At 43.2% G+C, this 20393-nt stretch overlaps 1 long non-coding RNA gene across 1 annotated transcript in view; it reads left to right on the forward strand.

The window, feature by feature from the left end:
• The window catches only part of LOC142311657 (uncharacterized), a 188677-nt gene extending 170315 nt beyond the window's left edge, over window positions 1–18362 (forward strand). The window contains exon 3 of the long non-coding RNA XR_012754289.1: window positions 17245–18362. This is a non-coding gene — a long non-coding RNA (uncharacterized LOC142311657). The remainder of the gene's footprint in view (window positions 1–17244) is intronic.
• Window positions 18363–20393: the final 2031 nt, after the last annotated feature.

Here is a 20393-nt window from a genome sequence, read left to right on the forward strand (position 1 = left end):
GGGGGCGGCCCTTCCAACCTTTGCAAGTCCCAATCTGGGATACAGACCGCTGGAATGTCCAGTGCTTCACAGAACAGAGTGGTATCTGCTGGAGTGCGAAGGGTCGCCGATTTACCCCCTCTGCGCGCTGTTAGTGCAAACGGGTAACCCCAGCGGTATGGAACCTGGTGCTCCTTCAGGCTCGTGAGGAGGGGTTTGAGGTGCCGCCTTTTCTGGAGTGTGATGCGAGAAAGATCCGGGAAAAGCTGGATTTCCTTGCCATTGAACACAGGTGCCGTGCGCCTCATTCTAGCCTTAGCCATGATCAGTTCTTTGGTGGAGAAGTCGTGAATGCAACAAATGATGTCCCGGGGTTGGGTGGATAAATTCTTCGGCTGTAAAGCCCTGTGTGCCCTGTCCAGCTTGATGATGTTAGAAGGGGGAGCGTCCAACACTTCATTAAAGATGGATTGTAGTATGGAGTTTGTGTCCTCGGGCCCATCTGACTCTGGGACCCCCCTCACACGGACATTGCAACGGCGTCCTCTGTTGTCGAGATCCTCTATGTGAGACTGCATATCCTCCATTATTTTTTGTTGCGATGTTGCCAGTTTGTGTAATTCTGATACATGGGATCTGGTGATGTCATGCTCTTCCTCCAGGGATTCAATTCTGCTAGACAATTGCTGCAAATCTCTCCTCACTTCAGCTATTTCTGACCTGCAAGTTGCTTTAACCTCATGTATGAGGCATTGAAAGTCCTCTTTAGAAGGAAGTTTACTTATGAAATCATGCATGTCCTTATAGAAGGTGTCTGGCCCTTTAAGGTGAGCACCTGCAGTAATAGACACTGGAGTTTTAGTCTGGTGCTGGGGAAGCTGGGAAGGTTGATCTCCACACCGAGGCCCAGAGGGGGGAAGCAGGCTGCTCTGTTCCCTGATATTACCAGCTGTAGCTGCAGTCTCTTCTCCCGGCAGTGGGGAGGGCTGCCCCCCGACCTCCACCTTATCTCCCACAGCCACTATGTGCTCCTGGGCCTGCTGCTGCTGTGCCTGAGGATCCGATGCAGTGCAGGGCTGCTGAGCCAAGGCATTCCCTGTTGGAACTGCTGAAGAGATTCCTCCACTTTCCCCTGTGTCCCCGCTCACCCACTCCTCCTTCTCTTGCTGCTTAGCAGGCCGGGCCAGTGCCTCCATTTCCCCTCCATGCTCCTGGAAAGATGGCGTCCGGGCCTCCCCTGGACCCTGTTCCAGGCCCAAGAAAGTATCCAGCGCCGTGGTGTGCAGCGGGGGGGCCACCGATGCCTGCTGCGATGGTTTAATCCTCCGTGGTCCCATCCTGAGAGCCGGTGAGTAGGTTTGTGCTTATGATAAGTGCTGATTTAGCTGAGGGTCAACAGGAGCTCCTCTTCCCCACGTCCACTCAGCTCAGCATCCTGGACACGCCCCCCGGATTTATTATTTTTCACGGTTTCCATGGTTACCGGAGTATCTGCCTGTGACACACACGTTTATATTCTCCCCTGAATGGGGTTGTGAAATTAATATATTATACTGTGTGCTTATGATTCTACCTCAGTCGGAGTTACCATTATATATGAACTGTGTGATTCAATCCACCTTGCTTTACACCAACTGAAGCAATCCGTATTTGGGCCTACGTGTCTGTTGAGCCCATTTTGGTCCAAATGGTTGGATCTTTGCTTCCTTGGTTTTAATCTTGTGAGCTTCTGTTCACTTTTTATCCGCACATAAAGTAAAAGTTATGTTTTAAGTTTGTCTTTCATTCCAATTTCCTATCCGGTCCAGCTAATTTGTTAAATTTTAAAAGCAAAAAAATCTTTTTTTTATTTAGAAGGTCTGACTATAATAGCACCCTTAATAACAAAACTGGACATTTGCATTTCCAAAGCGTTTTGATTTATAACTGCTGTACCTCCTTTGTACATAAGGATGAAAGAACCATAAGTAATGGCAAAGAGAAAACTGAACTGTAAAAGAGAGCATCGAAACATGGTCCCCCGCCAGCATTAATGTTTAGCGCCCCATGGGAGCAGTCATACCTAGCTGACAGGTGTATATCTCTAACCCCCCACCTTCTGGAGTAGTAAATCAGGCTGCAGGCCTGCATCCCGGCTCCAAAACTGGCTTTGATTTTTGGAGCTAATGCACACCTTCCCCCCTCCTTCCACCCAACCCTATGGTTTCAATTACCTCCTGAAGTCACAGGGGCCTCTCTGCAGAAAGCGCCCTCATTCTTACCTCAGCCTCAGAGACAAGCTAGAGTTACAAGAAGGAGGGAGAGGAGACGAGGGGGCAGGGAGGTATAGCACAGGCAAAGAAAAAAGAGAAACGCAAAACAAAAACTAGTTGGGGGGTGGATAGAAGCGAACAAAAAAGGGAATAAAGTACAATTTACAAATGGCGGCCTCACGTTCTTGTATCATCACACTTCTATAATTTGCATTTTATCACTTCTGTTACGTGCAAAATGCAGCTATATGAAGAGGGAAAGACTAGCAAGATGTCCGTCACTGACAAAAAGCCAGGCTGAAGGCTATCCACGAGCAACTTGCTGTTCAGCATTGCAAACCAGCCAAGCTGTATTTACCAGACGTCATGGACGCTGATGCCGGCCACACACAGGCACATCCGCTTGTTTGATCTGTTTACAAATTACCAAATATTTGACCACCCATGTGATGAGCCAAACTGCTCCAGACTTATCATTTGATGGTTTGGCCCTATGCCTGCTTTAAAGGCTTTTCCAGCACACATTGTGATTGAACAGTGGCTGACTGGCTGTGGATTTCAATCAAAATTCAATCAAACACAGTTTGATCAATTGTTTCAATCAAACACAGTTGTGTTTAGGCTAAGTGCGCTACGCTCAATGTGTACGCTGGGAAACATAACTGGAGTACAAGCTAAGATTTTGTTAGGTCCCGATTCACCAGGCAGAAGCCAAGAAGCCGATGTGGGTCGACATACAATTTATTCCCATTGTATTGTAAATCGCAGCAATCTGCCCGTCCCTATACACAGGGCCACTGCAAAATAACATATACAGTACCATGCGATGTGCTTTTTACAATAAGACCCTATTGAGGCCACTGGTGGGCTATATCTCATGAACGTTTAGTGCCCAACAATAGCAGAAAACTCTGTGTGTATTTAGCAAAATAAGCAGCACAATGCTGGCTAAATATAATCGGAAAAAGAGTTTTTAGAAAAGGTGGATAACCTTTAATGACGATCTGAAAAATAAGCTTTCGACACTACTCAGGTTCCTTCATCAGGCATAGTATAATAGAATGTCTAAAGAGTCACATACAGCCGGTGAAATAGGTATAGAATGTTGTAGCTGTTCTGTTTTGTCACAAGTCAGCTTATGGGATCACCAGTGAGGTCCTCTGAATTAGGCCTCTTCAGACCTAATCAAGATCGAGCGCTCGGAGAAAAAGATCTGCATCCATGTGGGCATGATCAATTTTCTGTTTATTTAACCAAAGTACACTTTATTTATACCATTTACAGATCAATGTGATATTGCAAATGAAGCTTCTAGCTGGACTTTACAAGTTGCTCATATGACCTTTAAGTTTTAGCAAAACAAAAATGTAGAGTCATGCATATGAGATAAGAAGAAGATAAGAAGAACATTTAGAGACAATAATAATCCTTGATCTTGTCTCTTATTCCGAAGGCTCTATAATGACTATGAACTACCACCAGATATACTTACTAATGAAATAAAATATCTTTAATAAAGAAATAGAGAAACCATTTAACCCTTCTATATCAAGAACATGTTGTCAATTTTCTAAGTTAATATATTTGTAAAGGTGGTAACAACCCATCCAATCCACACAGGCAAAGAAATCAAACCTTAGATGTCCATAAGTTTAGTGATGTGTAAAAATGAGAAATGATACAGGAAAAAAGAGCTGATTACACTTACTGAAATGTATTTAATACTTTCTACAAAAGCCTTGGTTGGTGATGACAACTTCAAGATGCCTCCTGTATGGAGAAACTAGTAGCATGCATTGTCCAGGTGTGATTTTGGTCAATACTTCTATACAAACACTCTTCAAATCCTGAAGGTTTTGTGGGCTCCTATGAAGTCTGAGTTTTAGTTTGTTCAATACATTTTCTATTGGATTCAGGTCAAGTGATTGGCTCGGCCATTCTAGCAGATTTATTTTCTTTCTCTGAAACCAACTGAGAATTTCCTTGTCTGTCTGTTTGGTATACTTGTCTTGCTGAAGTGTCCTTCCTCATTACACCTTCACCAGCCTGGTAGATGGCAGCAGATTTTTATCTAGAATTTCTCGGTACATTTGTCATTCATTCTTCATTCATTCATTCATTCATTCAAATAAATTAAGTTTGCCAGTGCTGAATGCTGAAAAACAGTCCCACATCATGATGTTCCCACCTCTAAATTTCACTGTTGGTATGGTGTTTTGGGGGTGACATGAAGTGCTTTTTGGTCTTCAAACATGGTGTCTATTATGGCATCCAAATAGTTCAGTTTTGGTCTTATCTGACCAGATTATATTAACCCAGTATTTCACAGGCTTTTCTGAATGTTGTTGGGGAAACTCTAAAATCTTTGAACATGCTTTTCATTCAGCAATGGAGTCTTGCATGGTGAGCTTGCATGCAGGCCATCTAGGTTGAGTTCATTACTTATTGTTTTCCTCCTTGAGACAATTGTTCCTGCTGACTCCAGGTCTTTCTGTAGCTCTCCAAAGGTGGTTCTTGGTGCTTGGACAGCTCTTCTGATAATACTTTTCACTCCTCTGTCTGAAATCCTGCAGGGAAAACCTCACCATGGCCATTTTATGTTGAAATTATGTTCTTTCCACTTCTGGATTATGGGCCCAACAGTGCTCAGTGTAACCTTCAGTAGTTTAGGAATTCTTCTGTAACCAATGCCATCAATATATTTGCAGAAATAAGGTTGTGAAGGTCTTGAGACAACTCACTGGTTTTACCCACCAATAGATGTTATTTGTGTGGCACCTTGGCAATGGGACACCTTTTTATGGGCCATCAGTTGAACCAGCTATTATTATTTTTCCATAAGTGGCAGGATTCCTTCGAATTACTGATATATTTAAATCTATCATGACTTTCTGTGGCTTTTTGCACCTCTTTCTTCATATTCTTAACTGTTTTTTTTCCTGCATAATTTCTCATTATTACACATAACTTAATTTCTGGACGTCTATGTTTTGGTGGGTTTTTTTGTCTGTATGGATTGAATGGGTTGTTACCAACATCTGGTGAGAAATTCATGTCAATAGAACCTTTAGAAATATATTCAGAAAATTGGTGATGTGTTCAATACTTATTTCAATTGCTGTATTTATACACAACAGCACATAGAATAGTACAGTAAATAAGTGATGTGAAGCAGACTATCAATTTTCTTGGTGGAGAGACAGTTGTTACAGCAAATATTGGTGCAGTTTAAAGATAAGGAGTATAGAAGTTTTATTGTCCACTTATTGAGGTTTGGTCCATGGATGTGATGCCCCCACTGAAAAAAAAAGAATAAAGGACAGATCTACCTGTGTGAAAGCATTTTTGTAGGCCTATTCACAGCATGATGGACATAAAAATATTAATACTGACAGATAACATTAAATTCCAGAATGACATAGAAGTCTAGAAATACAAGTTCATGAAAACCTTTGACGCACACTCAGAGCAGGAATTTATGTCATTCTACATCATTAAGGCCCCTCAGACCTCAGTGGGGCATCACAACCATGGACCAGACCATAATCAGTGGACAATAAAGCTTTCACACTCCTTATGTATGACCTGCTCCAATATTTACTGCCACAACTGTCTCTCCGCTTCCCATACTAATTGTTCTGCTTCGCATCACTTGTCTTATTAGTGCACTTTACACTATTCCTAATGATGAGACCTGAGTAGTCTCGAAAGCTTTCTAAGGGGTACTTCTCACATAGCGAGATCGCTAGCGAGATCGCTGCTGAGTCACGGTTCTTGTGACGCAGCAGTGACCTCATTAGCGATCTCGCTGTGTGTGACACTGAGCAGCGATCTGGCCCCTGCTGTGAGATCGCTGTTCGTTACACAGAGTGCTGGTTCATTTTTTGGACATTGCTCTCCCGCTATGAAGCACACATCCCTGTGTTTGACAGCGAGAGAGCAACGATCTGAATGTGCAGGGAGCAGGGAGCCGGCTTCTGGCAGCCTGCGGTAAGCTGTAACCAAGGTAAATATCGGGTAACCAAGCGAAGCCCTTTGCTTGGTTACAAGATATTTACCTTGGTTACTAGCGTCCGCCGCTCTCAGGCTGCCAGTGTCGGCTCCCTTCTCCCTGCACACATAGTCGGAGTACACATTGGGTAAATAAGCAAAGCGGTTTGCTTATTAACCCGATGTGTACTCTGGCTAGGAGTGCAGGGAGCCAGCGCTAAGCGGTGTGCGCTGGTAACCAAGGTAAACATCGGGCAACCAAGCACTTGGTTACCCGTTATTTACCTTAGTTACCAAGCGCAGCATCGCTTCCACGCGTCACTGCTGGCTGGGGGCTGGTCACTGGTCGCTGGTGAGATCTGCCTGATTGACAGCTCACCAGCGACCATGTAGCGACGCACCAGCGATCCTGACCAGGTCAGATCGCTGGTGAGATCGCTGGAGCGTCGCTAAAGTGTGACGGTACCCTAAGTTTTGTCATTTTTTCAATTAGCCATTAAAATTTCTCAACCACCGAGGTCTCTCACGTGCAAAGATAAATTTGTCCTGATTACATTTAGCCATCATTGTGCTGCCTATAAGGAAAAATACACAGTATCAACTACTGAGAACTCTCAATTTGTAGCGTATATTTAAAGCACCAGTCCAGCAGGGAGGATTTTTAATTGCACTACTGGAGCGGTGTTATAAATGTAAGTTCCTTGCCTCCTGTCATACTCCCCTTCCGACGGCTTTATCTTCTATCGCTCCAGTCAGTCTTTGGTGATTTGTGACCTGCCGGTGTGTTCGAGTGTTTTATGGAGCACACCAGAGGTCACAACTCAATACAACTGTATGAGAGCCTCGTTTTAGCTCTCATAGACTTGCATTGGGAGCTTGTGATGTAACTTATGACTTCCAGTCAGAAGTTACATACATAAAATGGTAAAAGGTGAAGCCGGTAGAAGGTGAGGACATGACAGGGGGGCTTAGATTTAAAGCACCACACCAGGGCTGAGAAAAAAAACAGCAAATACGCTGGATTGGTACATTTTAGTTAAAATTAAGCACATTTATTGGCACATTTATTTATGCAAATGTATAGGTTTTAGTCTACTTCAGAGCATCATACTATTTCTAGGATTCTCGTAACCATTAATAACGCTTCCATGGACTGTCTTTGCACTAGCAATTACACTTAATACAGTAGGTCTCAAGGAAAACTTTAAAATCCTCTTGGTTACATACATGGAGTAGCTGCTGGCTGGTAGAGCAAGTTTGCAGTAGAATAGTTGCAAAGCCAGGTCATAGCTCAAGGCAGAGAACCATGGACCAGCATAGAGGGACAAGGTCAGATGGATAACAGGTTCAAAGCCAGGAGGACAGAATCATTACGGCAAAAGAAGGGTTAAATCAGTCCAGGATCAAGTATACATCAGAAAATCAGACAATAGAGCAGTATTAACTGACTGAGTGGAGAACCAGGTACAGTAATCAGGAATATCACACCACTAGCAATAACAATACTTACTGTACAATTACTGTGTAACTGGCAATTAAAGTGTCAGTATGGGTTTTAAAAAGCGTGCAGAGCATTCTGATAGGCCGGAGGACCTTTCCTGTAAATATCTAATCCTATTACTCTATATAACCTCCCTATATCTCCTTCTATTACTCTTCTATTATTAGGAGGAAGAATAGGGGAGGTTATATGGAGTAATAGGAGGAGATATAGGGGAGGTTATATGGAGTAATAGAAGGAGATATAGGGAGGTTATATGGAGTAATAGGAGGAGATATAGGGAGGTTATATGGAGTAATAGGAGGAGATATAGGGGAGGTTATATGGAGTAATAAGAGGAGATATAGGGAGGTATATGGAGTAATAGGAGATATAGGGGAGGTTAGATGGAGTAATAGGAGATATAGGGAGGTTATATGGAGTAATAGGAGGAGATATAGGGAAGGTTATATGGAGTAATAGGAGGAGATATAGGGAGGTTATATGGAGTAATAGGAGGAGATATAGGGAGGATATATGGAGTAATAGGAGATCTAGGGGAGGGTATATGGAGTAATAGGAGGAGATAAAGGGAGGTTATATGGAGTAATAGGAGGAGATATAGGGAAGGTTATATGGAGTAATAGGAGGAGATATAGGGAGGTTATATGGAGTAATAGGAGGAGATATAGGGAGGTTATATGGAGTAATAGGAGGAAATATAGGGGAGGTTATATGGAGTAATAGGAGGAGATATAGGGAAGGTTATATGGAGTAATAGGAGGAGATATAGGGAGGTTATATGGAGTAATAGGAGGAGATATAGGGAAGGTTATATGGAGTAATAGGAGGAGATATAGGGAGGTTATATGGAGTAATAGGAGGAGATATAGGGAGGTTATATGGAGTAATAGGAGGAGATATAGGGAGGTTATATGGAGTAATAGGAGGAGATATAGGGAGGTTATATGGAATAATAGGAGATATAGGGAGGTTATATGGAGTAATAGGAGGAGATATAGGGAAGGTTATATGGAGTAATAGGAGGAGATATAGGGAGGTTATATGGAGTAATAGGAGATATAGGGAAGGTTATATGGAGTAATAGGAGGAGATATAGGGAGGTTATATGGAGTAATAGGAGGAGATATAGGGAGGTTATATGGAATAATAGGAGGAAATATAGGGGAGGTTATATGAAATATCAGAATAGCAGATAGGTGTACAATAAAGAAAAAAAAGTCTTAAAATTTAACTTTTAATAAATTCAATAAAAAAATGACCTAGGTCCATTTTTAAAAAAACACACTAAATGAACATAAACCATTACAAATGGACCACCAAGGTCAAATGGGTCCAATAGTATGCTGTGGCACAAAAAAAGTGGACTGACCCCAAATATATGTACTAGACCTGATAAAAAGTTGTCCTATTTTAGGACCAAAACTCAATTTATATCAGATTATCAATAAAGAGACATGAAGTTTCATAACCCTACGGGAACCACCCATCAGGTGAATGTATAACTAGACACAGGGCCAGTACATATTAATAACACTCTGAGGAGAGCTGCCTTCACAGAGATGATACTTATCAATCACTCACTCCATTATATAGTAATGGAACGCTCTCACCCATGTGTGTAGCTGTGATCCCAGCAGGATTTCCCACATTCATAGAATCACGCTCAGGGACGAAACAAAAGATGGTATAAACGCTCCCGACACATTTCTTGTGGGCAGATAAATCAGGGGAGCAAAATACCCTTGTGCGCATAAATTGCGCCAATTTCAAGCATGAAACATAGTCACCGCTTAGGCTGCTTTCACACATCCGGCTTGAGCTCTGCGGCTCAATCCGGCTGTGCAAGCTATGCAACGGATGCGGTGAACACACCGCATCCTTTGCATAAGTTTTTCCTTTGCGGCCAGTCCGGTTTTTGCCGCTTGCGGCATGCTACTGAGCATGCGCAGTGGCAAAAACCGCATGCGGCGGCCGGATGCGGTTATTGCCGCATCGCGCCGCATCCGGCCGCCATAGGCATGCATTGAAAAATGCGCCGCATCGGCCGAATGCGGCGCGATGCGGTTTTTTTTGCCGCACGAAAAAACGTGCCAGGCAACGTTCCATCCGGCCGCCGCATCGGCTACATCTGCCGCATGCGGCAAAAACCGGATGGAACGCAAGGCTATGCGGCACAATGCGGCACTAATTAAAGTCTATGCAGGAAAATCGCAACCGGCAGCAAAAAAAACCGGTTGCGATTTTCCTGCAAAGTGCCGGAGTGTGCCGCATTGCAGAAACCGGAGGTGTGAAAGCAGCCCTACTGGGCACTTCCAACAGTCCTCAGTTCATCTGTGGTGTGCCATACCTGTTATAAGGAGTAATAGGAGGAAGTATAGGTGAGGTTATATGGAATAATAGGAGGAGATATAGGGGAGGTTATATGGAGTAATAGGAGGAAGTATAGGGGAGGTTATATGGAGTAATAGGAGGAGATAAAGGCAGGTGATATGGAGTAATAAGAGGAGATATAGGGAGGGTATATGGAGTAATGAGAGGAGATATAGGCAGGTGATATGGAGTAATAGGAGGGGATATAGGGGAGGTTATATGGAGTAATAGGAGGAGATATAGGGAGGTTATATGGAGTAATAGGAGGAGATATAGGTAGGATATATGGAGTAATAGGAGGAAGTATAGGGGGGTTCTATGGAGTAAGAGGAGGAGGTATAGGGAGGTTATATGGAGTAATAGGAGGAGATATAGGGAGGTTATATGGAGTAATGAGAGGAGATATAGGCAGGTGATATGGAGTAATAGGAGGAGATATAGGGAGGTTATATGGAGTAATAGGAGGAGATATAGGGAGGTTATATGGAGTAATAGGAGGAGATATAGGGAGGTTATATGGAGTAATAGGAGGAGATATAGGGAAGGTTATATGGAGTAATAGGAGGAGATATAGGGAGGTTATATGGAGTAATAGGAGGAGATATAGGGAGGTTATATGGAATAATAGGAGATATAGGGAGGTTATATGGAGTAATAGGAGGAGATATAGGGAAGGTTATATGGAGTAATAGGAGGAGATATAGGGAGGTTATATGGAGTAATAGGAGATATAGGGAAGGTTATATGGAGTAATAGGAGGAGATATAGGGAGGTTATATGGAGTAATAGGAGGAGATATAGGGAGGTTATATGGAATAATAGGAGGAAATATAGGGGAGGTTATATGAAATATCAGAATAGCAGATAGGTGTACAATAAAGAAAAAAAAGTCTTAAAATTTAACTTTTAATAAATTCAATAAAAAAATGACCTAGGTCCATTTTTAAAAAAACACACTAAATGAACATAAACCATTACAAATGGACCACCAAGGTCAAATGGGTCCAATAGTATGCTGTGGCACAAAAAAAGTGGACTGACCCCAAATATATGTACTAGACCTGATAAAAAGTTGTCCTATTTTAGGACCAAAACTCAATTTATATCAGATTATCAATAAAGAGACATGAAGTTTCATAACCCTACGGGAACCACCCATCAGGTGAATGTATAACTAGACACAGGGCCAGTACATATTAATAACACTCTGAGGAGAGCTGCCTTCACAGAGATGATACTTATCAATCACTCACTCCATTATATAGTAATGGAACGCTCTCACCCATGTGTGTAGCTGTGATCCCAGCAGGATTTCCCACATTCATAGAATCACGCTCAGGGACGAAACAAAAGATGGTATAAACGCTCCCGACACATTTCTTGTGGGCAGATAAATCAGGGGAGCAAAATACCCTTGTGCGCATAAATTGCGCCAATTTCAAGCATGAAACATAGTCACCGCTTAGGCTGCTTTCACACATCCGGCTTGAGCTCTGCGGCTCAATCCGGCTGTGCAAGCTATGCAACGGATGCGGTGAACACACCGCATCCTTTGCATAAGTTTTTCCTTTGCGGCCAGTCCGGTTTTTGCCGCTTGCGGCATGCTACTGAGCATGCGCAGTGGCAAAAACCGCATGCGGCGGCCGGATGCGGTTATTGCCGCATCGCGCCGCATCCGGCCGCCATAGGCATGCATTGAAAAATGCGCCGCATCGGCCGAATGCGGCGCGATGCGGTTTTTTTTGCCGCACGAAAAAACGTGCCAGGCAACGTTCCATCCGGCCGCCGCATCGGCTACATCTGCCGCATGCGGCAAAAACCGGATGGAACGCAAGGCTATGCGGCACAATGCGGCACTAATTAAAGTCTATGCAGGAAAATCGCAACCGGCAGCAAAAAAAACCGGTTGCGATTTTCCTGCAAAGTGCCGGAGTGTGCCGCATTGCAGAAACCGGAGGTGTGAAAGCAGCCCTACTGGGCACTTCCAACAGTCCTCAGTTCATCTGTGGTGTGCCATACCTGTTATAAGGAGTAATAGGAGGAAGTATAGGTGAGGTTATATGGAATAATAGGAGGAGATATAGGGGAGGTTATATGGAGTAATAGGAGGAAGTATAGGGGAGGTTATATGGAGTAATAGGAGGAGATAAAGGCAGGTGATATGGAGTAATAAGAGGAGATATAGGGAGGGTATATGGAGTAATGAGAGGAGATATAGGCAGGTGATATGGAGTAATAGGAGGGGATATAGGGGAGGTTATATGGAGTAATAGGAGGAGATATAGGGAGGTTATATGGAGTAATAGGAGGAGATATAGGTAGGATATATGGAGTAATAGGAGGAAGTATAGGGGGGTTCTATGGAGTAAGAGGAGGAGGTATAGGGAGGTTATATGGAGTAATAGGAGGAGATATAGGGAGGTTATATGGAGTAATGAGAGGAGATATAGGCAGGTGATATGGAGTAATAGGAGGAGATATAGGGAGGTTATATGGAGTAATAGGAGGAGATATAGGGAGGTTATATGGAGTAATAGGAGGAAGTATAGGGGGGTTATATGGAGTAAGAGGAGGAGGTATAGGGAGGTTATATGGAGTAATAGGGGGAGATATAGGGGAGGTTATATGGAGTAATAGGAGGAGATATAGGCAGGTGATATGGAGTAATAGGACAGGATATAGGGGAGGTTATATGGAGTAATAGGAGGAGATATAGGGAGGATATATGGAGTAATAGGAGGAAGTATAGGGGGGTTAATTGGAGTAACAGGAGGAGGTATAGGTAGGTTATATAGAGTAATAGGAGGAGATATAGGGGAGGTTATATGGAGTAACAGGAGGAGGTATAGGTAGGTTATATGGAGTAATAGGAGGAGATATAGGGGAGGTTATATGGAGTAATAGGAGGAGATATAGGGGAGGTTATATGGAGTAATAAGGGGAGATATATGGAGTAATAGGAGGAGATATAGGGGAGGTTATATGGAATAATCGGAGGAACTATAGGGGAGGTTATATGGAGTAATAGGAGGTATATGAAGTGTTATATGGAGTGATGGGAGGAGATATGGGAGGGTTATATTGTGAAATTAGATTAGATTTACTATCTAATATGAGAAGTTAAAGATTATGTAGTTATACTTTGTGTACTGCAGATTAAGCTGAATTATAGGCTAAAAGTAGAGGGGATTTTTTTGTGAAAACAGTCTGTAGTACAGTAAGTACATCAGGTCTAGAAAGCATTAGACAAAATGTTCAATGGAACAAAGGAGACAAGCAGTGGCATAACCCCAATGGCAGCTGATGACACGGCTGCTATGGGGCCCATGACTTGAAGCACCCAGTGTCGATGCCAGAGATGACCCCCCCCATTCAACTGTATTGGCTTCCAGAATGCTATTTGGATGTCTATGAGGGGACCTTTATACATTATGGAGGGCTTTTTGAGGGCCATTATACTGTATGCGAGCAATTATACAGTGTGAAGGTTTGTGTGGGGCCCATCATGCTGTGTGGAGGGCTGTGTGGCGACCATTATACTGTTTGGAAGGCTAGTGGGGGCCATTATACAGTGAGAGGTGTGCAGGCCATTATACGGTATGTAATTTCATTATACTGGATGGAGGCCTGTGTGTGGGGGGGTCACAATTTGGGGATCATACCGTGTTGGGGATAACGATATAGTTGAAAGCAATAATGAAAGAGGGAGCCATCCCTTCTCCATCATTCTCCCTCAGAGTTTGACATTTCAGCGAAGCGCGCCTGCTGTGCCCAGATGAATAGAGCTCCAGAATTCCCACCACAGAGACCGAAGCAGTGAGGAAACGATGGGAGGTGAGTATTTATTTTTTTAAATCAATGCGTATACTGGTAGCCATAATACTATACGGAAGACTATGGGATGTGCATTATTTTATATGGAGGTTTATGGGGTGTGCATTATTCTATTTGGATGACTATGTGGTGTGCATTATACTATATGGAGGACTACAGGTGTGCATTATTCTATTTGCAGGACTATGGGGGTTCATTATTATATATGGAGGACTATGGGGTGTGCATTATTCTATATGGAAGGCTATGGGGTATGTATTATTTTATACAGAGGGTTTTGAGTATGCATTCTACTATAAGGAGCAATATGTGATGTGCATTATTCTTTATGGAGATCTATGAGGTGTGCATTATACTATATGAAGGACTAAGGGGGTGCATTATTCTACATGGAGGACTATGGGGGTGAATTATTCTATATGGATGACTATGGGGTGGGAATTATACTATATACTATATATTTAAAGACTCTATAGAAACTGGGTCTGTTCCACTGGATTGGCGGCTAGCAAATGTGGTACCAATATTCAAAAAAGGGTGTAAAAGGGAACCTGGAAACTATAGGCCGGTAAGCTTAACATCTGTTGTAGGTAAAATGTTTGAAGGGTTTTTAAGGGATACTATTATGGAATGTCTCAATGTTAATAATTGTTTAACTCCATATCAACATGGATTTATGAAGGATCGCTCCTGTCAAACTAACCTGATCAGCTTCTATGAGGATGTAAGCTCTCACATGGACCGAGGAGAATCATTGGATGTCATTTATCTTGACTTCGGTAAAGCATTTGACACTGTCCCACATAAAAGTCTGCTAAGTAAAATGAGAAAGCTTGGGCTCGGGGAAAATGTGTGTAGATGGGTAGGTAGCTGGCTTAGTGGTAGAAAACAAAGAGTGGTTATTAATGGCGCATACTCAGATTGGGCCAGGGTTACTAGTGGGGTGCCACAGGGGTCTGTATTGGGCCCCCTACTATTTAATATATTTATTAATGATCTGGTCGATGGTTTACAGAGTAAAATATCAGTATTTGCAGATGATACAAAACTATGTAAGGTAGTTAACACAAAGGAGGACAGTTTGCAACTACAGATGGATTTGAGTAAATTGGAGAATTGGGCTGAAAAATGGCAAATGAGGTTTAACACAGATAAGTGTAAGGTTATGCACATGGGAAGGAGAAACAGATGCTACGATTACTTACTAAATGGGAAACTGCTGGGGAAATCAGACATGGAAAAAGACTTAGGCATCTTAGTGAATAAGAATCTAAATTGGAGTGCCCAGTGTCAGGCAGCAGCCACCAAAGCAAATAGGGTGATGGGATGCATTAGAAGAGGTCTGGGAGCACGAGATGAAAACATCATTCTCCCTCTGTACAAATCACTCATCAGACCACACTTGGAGTATTGTGTGCAATTTTGGGCTCCGGTGCTCAAGAAAGACATTACTGAACTTGAAAGGGTTCAGAGGCGGGCTACTAAAATAATAAATGGAGTGGGTGCATTACAATACACGGAAAGGTTATCAAAATTAGGTCTATTTACTCTAGAAAAGAGAAGACTTAGGGGAGACCTAATAAATATGTACAAATATATCAGAGGGCCATATAGAGATCTCTCCCATGATCTGTTTGTACCAAGGACTATGACAAGAACAAGGGGGCATTCTCTTCGATTGGAGGAAAGAAAATTCCTACATCAGCATAGAAGAGGGTTCTTCACGGTAAGAGCAGTGAGGCTCTGGAACTCTCTTCCTGAGGAAGTGGTGATGGCCAACTCACTGAATGAATTTAAGAGAGGAATGGATGCTTTTCTTGATAGCAAAAGTATAGAAGGTTATAAATAGCATAATCTTACAGGTAGATAGAAGAGCGACCAAGATTATTAGAGGAATGGGTGGGCTGCAATACCAAGACAGGTTATTAAACTTGGGGTTAGTTAGTTTGGAAAAACAAAGGCTTAGGGGGGATCTAATCACAATGTATAAACATATGAGGGCACAGTACAGAGACCTTTCCAAAGATCTCTTTACACCTAGGCCTGCGACTGGAACACGGGAGCATCTGCTATGTCTTGAGGAAAAAAGGTTTAATCATGGTCACAGACGAGGATTCTTTGCTGTACGAGCAGTGAGACTATGGAACGCTCTGCCGCATGATGTTGTAATGAGTGATTCACTACTAACATTTAAGCAGAGCCTGGATGCCTTTCTTGAAAAATATAATATTACCAGTATGTATATTAGATTTTATGACAGGGTGTTGATCCAGGGAACTAGTCTGATTGCCGGATGTGGAGTCAGGAAGGAATTTTTTTCCCCATTGGAGCTGTTTGATACATTGGTTTTTTTTTGCCTTCCTCTGGATCAACATGTTAGGCTACGGGTTAAACTAGATGGACTTAGAGTCTCCCTTCAACCTTAAAAACTATGAAAACTATGAAACTATGAAGACTATAGTGGGTGCATTTTACAATATGGAGGACTATGGGGTGTGCATAATTTTATGGGAAGGACTATGGGGTGTGAATTATAGTAAATGGAGGACTATGGGGGGTGCATTATTCTACATGGAGAACTATGGGGTGTGCATTATACTATATGGAGGACTATAGGCTGTCATTATTCTATATGGAGGGCTATGGGGGTGCAATTATACTATATAGAAGGCTATGTGGAGGCCATTATACTATTTGGCGGTCTATGAAGGAGCCTTTATACAAAGTTGATAGCTATTTGAGGGCCATTACACTGTATGAAAGCAATTATACAGGGTGAAGGTTTGTGTGGGGTCCATCATACTGTGTTGAGGGCTGTGTGGCAGGCTTTATACTGTTTGGAGGGCTAGTGAGGGCCATTATACTATATGTAATCCCATTATACTGCATGGTGGGCTATGTGAGGGAGATTATTATACTTAGCTGGGGTAGTAGAGGGTGGTACAGTAGGATCATCATACTGTGTGCGTGGATGGTACTGTGGAGGAATTCACTGTGGGAGTATCACACAGTGTTTGTAGGGCACTTTTGTTGGCATCAACCTGTGGGTGCAATGAAAGGAGATTTTAGGGGCTTCAATAGGAAGAAAATTACTTTGTAGGTGCTGCAAAGTTGTGAGATATGCTCTCCTGTAACCCAGTTGAAAATGATATATTGTATTTTTTTGTGGGGGGTTGCGGGGCCCAATTAGAATAACTGCTATGGGACCCCATGATTTCTTTGTCCACCCCTGGAGACCAGTTAGCATTAATATGTGTACAGCAGAAATAAAAGGCAGAGATTTATCTCATAAGTGATCTCTTCTCTCCCTATCAGCCCCTCAGGCAACCCGTTCCACAACATCCTAAAAAGGAGGAGGAGGATATGAGGAAATCTTTCTACACTGCCTAAGGGTCTGCAAATCAGAAACAGGAGCAGCCTATATATAAACAGCAGCCACGTCTCACCCCATACATCACCCCAAGCAGCCTGGAGGACAGAGAAAGGTGACAGACTACTTAAAAAAGTCCAGACAAACACTGTAAACCTAAAACCAAACTGTTTGTTTGAAAATGTATTTGTTGTAATGTTTGTTTCCAAGTGCGGTAAATATAAAATCTGCATTTAGAAGCCACCCTGCGTCTACTGGATAAAACTGTCATAGTCACTTGGAAACATGGGGCTCTGCTGGAGCCAGGGAGGCTTTATAACTGGCTAGAAAGCTAAATAAACACGAAAGAGAAAATGCAAAACCAGAATATTCCAGTAATTTCTTTGTCAATCTCTACTTTTCTTCTAATCATATTATGACTCATATTGCAATGAAATATACATAAATATACATTAACCTTCCAACACTCATGCACCCCTCCAATCTATCCTAAACTCTGCGGCCACTTAATCCACCTCTCTCCTCGCTACTCCCCAGCCTCACCACTCTGCCAATCCCTTCACTGGCTTCCCATCGCCCAACAACTCCAGTTCAAAACATTAACTATGACATACAAAGCCATCCACAACCTGTCTCCTCCTTACATCTGTGACCTAGTCTCCCGGTACCTACCTGCACGCAACCTCAGATCCTCACCAGATCTTCTTCTCTACTCCTCTCTTATCTCCTCTTCCCACAATCGCGTACAAGATTTCTCCCGTGCCTCCCCCATACTCTGGAACGCTCTACCTCAGCATATCAGACTCTCCCCTACCGTGGAAAGCTTCAAGAGGAACCTCAAGACCTATCTCTTCAAACAAGCCTACAACCTACAATAACCCTCAGTCCAGTACACCACTGCGCAACCAGCTCTGTCCTCACCTATTGTACCATCACCCATTCCTTGTAGACTGTGAGCCCTCGTGGGCAGGGTCCTCTCTCCTCCTATATCAGTCTGTTTTGTACTGTTAATGATTGTTGTACGTATACCCTCTTTCGCTTGTAAAGCGCCATGGAATAAATGGCGCTATAATAATAAATAATAATAATAATAATGTGTCCCAGGAGCTCGGCGGTGTCTTTCTTAGTATCCTGTATTGTTCTCCTACACTGCTGATTTTGGTTGGACCTGGAGCCAAAGTATATTTAATGTCCGGCTGACATTCATCATTCAACAGATGTAAGAGAAAAAAAAAGATCGGCAAAATGAATTTCAACATGCCCAATCCTTTGTTCTCAAGGGTGATAATCCACCGAGGGGTCTTACCAACTGACAACATAGCAAGCCAAGTGTCCATTTCTTAAAGGCTTTTTGCCCAGTTTTGAAGTTATCCTCTATCTCCAGGACAAGGAATAATTTTAAAATCACTGGGGTCTTGACTACTGGGAGACCCTGTCTGAAAGAAGCAGAGGTTAAACATGCACACCTACGCTCTACTCATTCACTATGCTGGAGATGTTTTGTCGGCAGTCCCAAGAATGAATGGAGCTGTGGAGCGCATACTTGAGCTCTACTCCATTCGGACAGGTGTCTTGAGACCCCTTCTTGGGATTCTTTGGAGTCCCAGCAGTCAGACTCCGAGAGGTTGGTAAGTTATTCCCTATCCATAACTACAAAACTTAAAAAAATAGCTGTTCGGTCTGCTGGAGCGCTAATAAAGATATCTGACAGAGGATTCTTTTAAACGGGCTTTACACGCAGCGACATCGCTAGCGATGTCGCTGGTGAAAGCACCCGCCTCCGTCGGTTGTGCGTCATGGGCAAATTGCTGCCCGTGGCGCACAACATCGTTAGGACCCGTCACACAGGACTTACCTGTCTAGCGACATCGCTGTGGCCGGCGAACCACCTCCTTTCTAAGGGGGCGGTTTGTGCGGCGTCACAGCGGCGTCACTAAGCAGCCGCCCAATATAAGTGGAGGGGCGGAGATGAGAGGGCGTAACATCCCGCCCACCTCCTTCCTTTCTCATTGTGGGCGGCCGCAGGGACGTTGTTGTTCCTCGTTCCTGTGGTGTCACACATAGCGATGTATGGTGCCGCAGGAACGACGAACAATCAGCGTCCTGCAACAGCAACGATTTTATGAAAATGAACGACGTGTCAACGATCAACGATAAGGTGAGTATTTTTGATCGTTAACACTCGCTCGGGGCTGTTACACACAACGACGTCGCTATCGACACCATACGTGCGTCACGGAATCCATGACCCCGGCGATATATCGCTAGATACGACGTTGCATGTAATGGGGCCTTTAGACACAATTTTTTAATAATGGTCTCTTATAAACACAACACGTTTCAACAACCCACTGTTGTCTTCCTCAGGTGATACACCTATCACCTGTAGTGACTATAGGTATGTGCACTGTGAAAATAAAGGAACGAACATGTATGCAAAAAAAAACCAAAGTCTTATGATGCAGCTGTATTATGGCCTCCCTAATGTTTAGACAACCAATGGTAAAAGGCGAAACTTGCACAACAGAACTTAAAACTAGTAGATTTCAGGCCACACAAATTTGATAGATAAAGCAACATGTTTGTATGGGTTATTCTCATGATTTTACTAAGTAGAATTGCAAAGTTCTTGTAAAACTAAGCAATTTACTAGTTAGTAGAAATATTCTCTAGTAAGGAACAAATTGATCTTTATTAGATTTATTTTTACTGCCTAGGCTACTGACCACATATAAAGTATCAGCTAAACACGCACAGCGCTTACAAGCTGTTTCCAACAGGGATTGAAAGAGTTGCTAGGAAACTGGCCTCGTTGTACTGCCCCGCTCTCTGCAGCCAAGCTGCTCGGATCCGGTCCTTCTGTGGGTGGCTCGAGGGTCTCCGGGCCCGGGGGGTCTCGCGGTCACTTCAAGTAAAAAGGGGGGTTGATGAGATGGTGGATGTAGGACGTATATGTACGGGCTGGGCCATACGGAGTTCGTGACGCCACCCACGGTATGTGGTGAGTTTGGACACCACCGCTGCAGTTACGGGGCACCCGGGGGAGATGTTGTGCAGCAAGTTGTTAACCCTTCCATGGGCAGGGATGGTGGCC

This window comes from Anomaloglossus baeobatrachus, chromosome 5, assembly GCF_048569485.1.
Source record: "Anomaloglossus baeobatrachus isolate aAnoBae1 chromosome 5, aAnoBae1.hap1, whole genome shotgun sequence".
NCBI lineage: Eukaryota > Metazoa > Chordata > Amphibia > Anura > Aromobatidae > Anomaloglossus > Anomaloglossus baeobatrachus.